At 45.9% G+C, this 8,633-nt stretch overlaps 1 protein-coding gene across 1 annotated transcript in view; it reads right to left on the reverse strand.

The window, feature by feature from the left end:
• The window catches only part of FOXN2 (forkhead box N2), a 50,423-nt gene extending 45,728 nt beyond the window's left edge, over positions 1 to 4,695 (reverse strand). Inside the window, exon 1 of the mRNA XM_056117657.1 lies at positions 4,567 to 4,695. The gene's annotated coding sequence lies outside the window, so the exon portion shown is untranslated. The remainder of the gene's footprint in view (positions 1 to 4,566) is intronic.
• Positions 4,696 to 8,633: the final 3,938 nt, after the last annotated feature.

Genomic DNA, 8,633 nt, shown 5'->3' on the forward strand with positions numbered 1-8,633 from the left:
AAAGCAAAATAAGGTAAGGTAAATGTCCTCCCGTTGTTCATGGATTTGTTCGAGCGGGCCCAGTAACGTCTCCATTGGAGACTTTGTTGTTACTGTGTCTGGCATATCGAATATGTCACGGGTAGCTTGCCAGGCTCTGCCGTGCGGGCGAGATCCTCTCGGTAGCTTGCCGGGCTCTCGGAGAGGGAAAAAGCAAAATAAAAAAAATAATAATGTATGTCCAAGATTTAATTGTTTTTCTTTGTGGAAAAGAAAATTGGGTGAACAGAGGTAAGTATACTTGAATGAAAATTAGGTTCTCGTTCTTGAGTGTAGACTGTGCTCAGTATTTGCTTACAAAGAGTTCTCTATGAACAGAGTTCAGAGAGCATACAGTAGGCAAGGCTCTCGCCCTGGACGCGGCTCACCTGGGTTTGATCCCCAGTACCACATCCATATGGTCCCCCAAGGCAGCTAGGAGTGACCTGGGAGAGCAGAGCCAGGGTAAGCCCTGAGCACTGCTGGGTGTAGCCAAAAACAAAACAAAACAATAGTAGAAAAGGGTGTGTGGAGTAGGAATGGGAGAGGATCAACCAAGCAAACATGTCAAGCACTTAATCAAGGTTAACTTCACCAAATTCATTATACTGTTACCACGCACCCTTGGAATAATAAGAGAACGGCACTTGGCTTCAGCTGTCTTCAGAAACCATTAACCCTCTAATCATGAGGAAAATATGAGAGTAATTTCAATGGAGGAAATCTGTAAAAATTTCTGACCAGTATTCCTTAAATTGTCATAGTTATCAAAGAGAATAAGTCTGAGAAACTGGAATTCTTGAATAGGACATTATCGGCTCAGGGTGAGTTGTGAATAATAAAGTACAGAGTTCAATGATAGGATGGAGGCAATTTTGTTTCCTGAGATGCGATAAATTGTAACAAGAAGTTTTAACTATAGGTAAACTTATAGGTAAACCTAGAGGTATAGTCAGAACTCTAGAATTTTTCTAGAAATATTAGTGAAAATATAGTTTAATAAAAATTGGGTAAGGAAAATACAGAATACATGAATCCAAATACTTTAGAAGTTAATGAAGATAAACATTCTTTTGATTTCTCTTGGTAAGACAAAGAATGAGTACCAACATAGTTGCAAAGTTATTAAGACACTGCAGGGGGCCAGTAGGGGGCCAGAGAGATAGTATAGTGATAGGCACTTGACTCCCGTGAGGCCAATGTGCTTACAATCCCCAGTACCCTATAATGTACCTCCAGCCTGCCAAGAGTAATCCCTGAGTGCAGAGCCAGGAATAAGCCCTGAGCACCCACCGCTGGGTGTGGTCCCAAAATAAAAAGAAATAAAAAGGACATTGCATGAGTCTATAGTTTTAATTATAAAGTCACACAGATCACAGCAAGTGCCCCTTGAATTCCTGCTTCCTAAGGCATCATTCTTAATCTATAATACTGCTACTATCAATCTATAATACTGCTACTATCAATTATGTATATTTATATTTAGTATAGCCGAAATTTTAAAAATTATACGTTAGTTGTGAATTACCCCACAATTCTACTTTCCAATCATTCATGGTCATATTCACTGTGATAGTTCCTATTCACTTTACACTCAACTAATGAATCTTCTCGATACTCTACAACCAAATCTCCTCAGTTAATTCTTTTCAACAGATCATTCTCCTATTTCTCTCCATTCTTAGAGTTAATAATTAGTCTAAGTACACAGGAGTGAAATAAGTCTTTGAGTAAGGATGTTAATGTGTTTGTCAGCCTCAAACGTAATTTTTATTTTTGATGAAGTTTAAAGGAATTTAAATTCAGTAGTGATGTTTTCAGGTCTATAATCCAGTTATTCTCTTTTGTTCCCTTTTCATGTTTAAAAAAAAAAAAGGCAAACAAAAAACCTTTCCAGCCAAGTCTCTAGCTTCTACCATTAAGTACTGCCTTTTATTTAGAAAATAATCACATATTCTCTGTGCATACAGTGTACGTCTGAGACTATAACATTTCTCTGTGTGATCAAAGACTTATCATCTCTAGGATTATAAAACCTGAGAGAAACAAAGAATATGGGAATTTGTCTTATTCAATGTGGTATGCTCAACTCCTACAACAGAGCCTGAATAGTTGCTCAAAAAGCAGTATATGAAAATAAGTTAGTACAGAATGCCACTGTTCAAAATTATTATATACTGTTAGAAAAGAGCATATGCAATTATTACATGCAATTTGAAGGGTCAGACAAGGTCTATGATTCTTGAGTTCCCAGGACAACCAAGATTTCAAGCTAAGTCTCAAGTTTAAGCAGATCTTTGGTAGGTTTAAGGATATGAGTCCAAGTGAATATCTAACAGGAAAATGTTAAAAGCGAGAAATAAAAACGTATAAATAAGAAAATAAAACTGCTCTACCACTATCAAGCTGGGATTAAACACAGTTCTTGTAGGCTAGTAGAGGGTAAGATGGGAGGGTTAGCTGGGGCCGTTGCTTGCTCTGGGTTAGATCCCAGGAAGATGGGAGAAGTGTGTTTGAAAAGTTCTGAGATGAAATTTGGTATCATTAGAGTGAGATCTTCAGGAAAAGTAATCTAATCAAATTGTCAGGAGGTTAGATCTTAGAAAGAGCCTTTTTCAAGAAGCATATCTATTAAAATCTCTTACTCTTACAGCACCTGTCTGCATCATTCAATTTAACTCTTAATTACACTCTCTCATGCTGTAACGCTTTTATTTTTCAAGTCCTTTTTTTTCCCCCAACAAAAGATTATGTTCTCAAAGCTTTATTTTTGGAGGGCTTTTTGCATTGATGCAGAACCCAACTGCTAACGTGACAGCAATCCAAAAGCAACACACAGGTTGGGGATCAAACTCTGTGGCCCATTGCATTTGCACCTCCGAGGCCCTGGGTTCAATCACAATAACCACAAAAGCAAACTGTAGCACTGTCCTCCCATTGTTCATCGATTTGCTCCAGCGGGCACTAGTAACATCTCACAACAAATTGTGAGACTTGCTGTTACTGTTTTTGGCAATTTGAATACGTCACGGGGAGCTTGCCGGGCTCTCCGAGAGGGGCTGAGGAATCGCGCTGGCTGTGCGCGAGGCAAACGCCCTACCCACTGTGCTATCGCTTCAGCCCACAAAAGCAAAACTAAATAAAAAGTAATAAAAAAAAAAAAAGAAAAGCAACACACACAATGACTGGCTAAACAATAATCTGCCTTACAATTTGCTTGACTCGCACTTTTAAAGTTCCATCTGATGATAATCTAATTAACTTCATCCTTCCACATTTTCACTGCTTCCGGCTTTACTTGTATTTCATCAACTCCTCGAGTTTTCTTAACCAAGCATCTCAATGGTCAGCAAACTCAGATCGGCTGCTTTCCCTTTCCTGATCTGAAGCCTCGCCAATCTTTACTCACTGTCATCACAGATTGGAGTACCATCACTGTGGTGTAATTCAACTTCTAATAAACTGTGCCCCACAACGTCTCTACACAATTCTCTACACGTCCTAAACGTTTCTTGTGGTTTTTAGCACTCTTCAAGTAAAACTCAATTTAAAAAAAAAAAAGCTACAGAAAAAAACTCAAGGAGTTTGTACTGGAACTGTACTTCTAAGCATTTCCAGACTCCCCCAAAAGTTCATGTGTATTCTATCTTCCACTCTGGTTTTACTTTTAAATATCCGAAGCAATCAACTCCGTAAAATCTTCGTCAACAATTTTTCGTAAAAATTGTGGTGAAAGCTGCTCGGGCTGACACCGGGTGAACTTCTCCCCCAGGAAACTTGAAGGGAGTTCACACAAAGGAGTCGCCGCGTGCCCGAGCGGGCGATTTCCGCGAAGATCTATCTGACCAGACGCCAATGTGTATGAAAAAGATCAGGATGACTTTTCAGTGTAAATGACTTTTACAAAACGACCCCCAAGAAATCCTCCAGGAAAAAAAGGCAGAACCAGATTTTGTCTCGAGGCTTGGAGATTCACAGGCGCTTTCCCCGCAGCTCGCACCGCGCCCGGGTTCGGGAACCCACGACGGGCGCGGTCCGGTGCGCTGCGGTCCGGTCCGGTCCGCGCGCGGCTCGTGCGGCTCAGGCTGACCGCACTGACCGCGCCCAGGGGCTGGGGTCGCGCGAACCGTCCCCCGGAGCGGCGGGCGCCGCTGTCAGCCTCGGCCGCTGGCGGTGCGGGGACCCCGGCCGGTCGGGCCAAGTTCGCGGGCGGCCGAGGGCGGCCACGTGGCTGTCACCCAGCTGCGGAGGACGCCGGCGCCGCCGGGACCCGGGACCGGAGCCCCCGAGCCGCGCGGCGAGGACGAGCGGCGCCGCGCCCCGTCGGGGAACAGGAAGCGCCTCGGCCGCGGGGCGGACGCGGCGGCCGGGCGCGGCCCCCACATCCGGGGCCCGCCCCGCGCCCACCCGCGCCCCCGCCGTCCCGGCCGCGCTCCCCGGCTCGGCCCCGCCGCCGCGCGCCGCCGCCTCCCGCGCCGCGGCCGCGCCGAACCCTCCCCGCCACCTCGGTCCCGGGCCGCACGCGCCGCCGCCCCGGCCCGCACTCACCGTCAGCTCGGCCGCCGCGGCGCCGAGGCGAGGCCGGCCCCGGGAAGACGCAATATGGCAGAGCCGCGCCGCAGCTGTTCCCCGCGGCGCCCGGCAGCCGCCTCCGGGCCGACGCGGCAACGAGCAGGCGGCGGCAGCTGCGCCGGCGGCCGCGGCAGCGCCTCATCCCCCCCCCCCCCGCTTCCTCCTCCCCCCCGCCGCCCCCCGCTGCCATGGCAACGCGGCGCCCGGGCGCGTGGCCCCGCCCCGCGGCCCCGCCCCCCGCGGCTCCGGCGAGTCAGCCCGCGCCCGGCCCGCCCTGGGCCCGCCCACCCCTGGCCGGGCCGCGGGGGCGGGGGGAGCGCGGCGTCCGGAAGGGTGGGGCGCTCGCGGAAGGCGGGCGGAGCCGACGTGGGCCGCGGCGGGACTCGGCTCCCGACGGCCGGGGAAGGCGGGAAAATGGAAAGGCCTCGCCCGGCCGAGAGGGACCAATGGGAGCGCGGCGAGGCGCGGCGCGGCCGCTGAGTGGCCCAGGCGCCGCAGGGGCGGGGCGCCGCCCCCGGCCGTCTGGGCCCGACCCGGCCAGCCCTGGGTTTTGTGGGCGTCCCCGGAGCGTTTCCCACCATTGTCTGGCCGGGGGGAAAGCTAGAGCGATGCTGAGTTCCACTCGCTGGACTGAAATTGTGCCCCGGAAACCCCTAGGCTCCGGGGCAGGGGGGAAGGATTTGGGCATCCAACACCAAACTGTAGTAAGCAGAGCGTTTCCTGGGCCCTTGAGTACCAGGGGCTGCCTGAAATCTTGGACATGCATTGGCACGACGCAGATGCTAAGGGAGTGTGGCCTTGAAGGTGGCCAGTTCAATCTGAGTTTTAGGGAGCTGGACTTTAAAACATAAGAATGCTCTGTTTGAGATGTCTCTTGTGGTTCGTCTTATTACCAAGTCTGAAAATCTGACTATGCTGACTCTTAACGAATTACCACGTTACACAGAAGGAAACAGGTTTCAGAGGGGAAAAAATAAAGTCAGATGTAAGTGGCAGCTGTAAATCTTCCTTTTTCTCTTAATTTGATCCTGATAAATAAGTGTCTTAATATCTGTATCCGCACCTACAAACACTCGAGTCGTTTTCAAATGTGTTTTCATCTGCTTCAAATGTGTGTGGAATGAACTAAAATGACATTGGTAGTGAGAAGTGTATGCTGGTGAAGGGATGGGTGTTGGAATATTGCATGACTAAAACCCAGTCGTGAACAACTTACTGAATCAGGGTGATTAAAAAAATTCCCTGTCACAGTCACTGTCATTCTGTTGTTCATCGATTTCCTCAAGCAGGCACCTGTAACGGCTCCTTCGTCTTAACCCTGAGATTTTAGAAAGTGCCACATTCGAGGCTCTTTCAGGTTCAGGAGAACGAGACCCATCATTGTTATTGGTATTGAATACGCAACGGGGAGTTTGCCAGACTCTGCCATGCGGGCAGGATACTTTCGGTAGCCTGCCAGGTTCTCCAGAGTAAGAACTAGATAAAAAGATGTTTTGAATCAGGGTAATTTAAAAAAGATTAAAAAGAAGAAATAATACATGAAAGAGTCCTTAAAAATGACTGATGCATGCATAGTAGGTACTAATTGAAGTTCAGTTGCCTCCTGAACAAAGGGTGTTAACTGAATTTTATGATAGTTTTCTATCTATGCATATGACAGTCTATGATGTGGATGTGACAGTATAGTATAATGATATATGTCACTGGGTATATGACAGCTCGGAGTGTAATGTGAACTAAGTTTGAAACAGGCTACCTACTCACAAACTAGTCAAGCTTCAGAGATCACAGAGATACAGAATTATAAGCATCAGAATATGTGAAAACATTGAAGTGTTCACATTTTCTCCTTCCACTGATAAAAATGTTGCATTTGTATCATTTGTCCAAAATCTTCTGAGTTTCATCTGTTTTTCATTGCACCATAGTGGAGACCCTCAGCTACATTTTGCATAAGGCACCACGTACACTGGTTTAAGCTGAAGCAAAAGTTGCTTCATTTTCTCCCTTCAAAGCCACCAATATTGTCCCTTGTCTGAACAATTTGAAGAAAGGTCCTGGAGGAGTGTAGTGAAAAGAGAGGATGGGAAAGGAGAAAAAGGTTGATAGAAAGTAGTCTCTGGAGTTCCACAACCTTCTCAGACCCATCTTGTTATGTCTACTGGCCATTGTCATGGGGGCTGCTAAAATAAACCTTCATCCCTTTACAGTTGGTACTTTCTTAATAGCACAGCGGGTGCCCTCATTTGCCTTGGACGAGGCCAACCCGGGTTTGATTCCTCCGTCCCTCTCAAAGAGCCCAGCAAGCTACCGAGAGTATCCTGCCCGCACGGCAGAGCCTGGCAAGCTCCCCATGGCATATTTGATATGTCAAAAACAGTAACAACAAGTCTCACAATGGATACATTACTGGTGCCCACTCAAGCAAATTGATGAACAACGGGAGGACAGTGCTACAGTGCTACTTTCTTGATATATCAAACTTTTGTTTCTATTTTTTCTAACGTATTTTAAACTCATATTCAAATGGTCCTGCTCAACTTGAGGAGAATCACAGAATTTGAAGTCTGGAGTGATGTATTCTTTAGAGACATGTCCACTATGAGCACAGTCTATCATGCACAAGAAAAAAAATCCTAAGTTATGTAACTTCTACATGAAAATGCAAATGTCTCCACTGCATCCACTGAGTTCTGTCGGGCTATCTTCCTTATGTCTTCTCCGTTGACTGCTTCACCACAGATTGGGCATGTTTCAGTAATCTCTGTGGGTATGGCTCATACTGTGGCTAGGAAATGTGTCAAACTTGTATCCTGGTATATTTATATAGCATTCTTGAATCCTTCTATTCTTACATAGAATTCTTAAAGGCTAAGTTAGTGAACTTTGAATATTAGTTTTAAAAGCTCTGATAAAATGATTATTGAGGGGCTGGAGCAATAGCACAGCAGGTAGGGCATTTGCCTTGCACGTGGCTGTCCTGGGTTCGATTCCCAGCATCCCTTATGGTCCCGTGAGCACCGCCAGGAGTAATTCCTGAATGCAGAGCCAGGAGTAACCCCTGTGCATCGCTGGGTGTGACTCAAAAATTTTAAAAAAAGATTATTGGATGAGAGAGATGGTTAAGGCATTTGCCTTGCATGTAGCCAATCCTGGTTTAATCCCTTAGCACTGCCAAATGTAGCCCCCAAACATCAACAAAATTAAATAAAAAATAGCAGCTTGGGGAGGAAAAATGGCTTTTCCCAGTTTCTAAGAGTAAAAAGGATATGAAACTGGAGCTTAATTGAGGAGAAAGAGAAACCTGGTATTTAAGATCCCATGTGAAACTGATGCGTCTCTCCCAAAAAGAAAAAACGAGAAAGCAACCTCTTTCTCTAAAACATTAAAAAGTTGTTAAAAAAAAAAAATAAGGGTCACTTCCTGCAATGCTCAACCAATCAGTGCTCAGGGTCGTTAAAGCCACATCCAGCTGTACTCCGGGAACACTGGGATTCCCGGGGCCACGCCCAGTTGTGTTGAGGCGGGGCACCAGCAGGCCTACACCTGCGTTGCTAGCAGGAACCAGACAGGAAGTGATAGAGATGACCACAGGGCCTTGTTTTAGCTGGCAGGCACTCTACATTCTAGTTTTCTTTTAGCCCTTTTCAAATCCTTAAATAAATAAATAAATAAATTTTCAACAATAAACTTCACCGGAAGACAAGTGCACTAGCATATCTGTTACTTAAAATGCCCTCCAGTTTGGGCAGAAAAATAACAGGAACTCCAATATACATTTTTATATTTTAAATGTATTTATTATTGGACTACATATACTTAACAAATGTCTTTTTGATCTTGAATTGATTCCAAAAATAATCAGTTAACTAAGAAGAAATACAGATTTCAAGCCCCTTTCAGTCTTTTTCAGCTTTACAATCTAGTTTCTTAGGACAGCTTTTGAAAAGAGTTGATATTTAATAATGCCAACAAAAGTAAGTAATTTTCCTCAAAGTACATACTATCAGAACTAGGATACAATATTCCTACATAGTGGTGTA

The sequence above is a fragment of the Sorex fumeus genome, unplaced genomic scaffold (assembly GCF_029834395.1).
Source record: "Sorex fumeus unplaced genomic scaffold, SorFum_2.1 ptg000003l, whole genome shotgun sequence".
Taxonomy (NCBI): Eukaryota; Metazoa; Chordata; class Mammalia; order Eulipotyphla; family Soricidae; genus Sorex; species Sorex fumeus.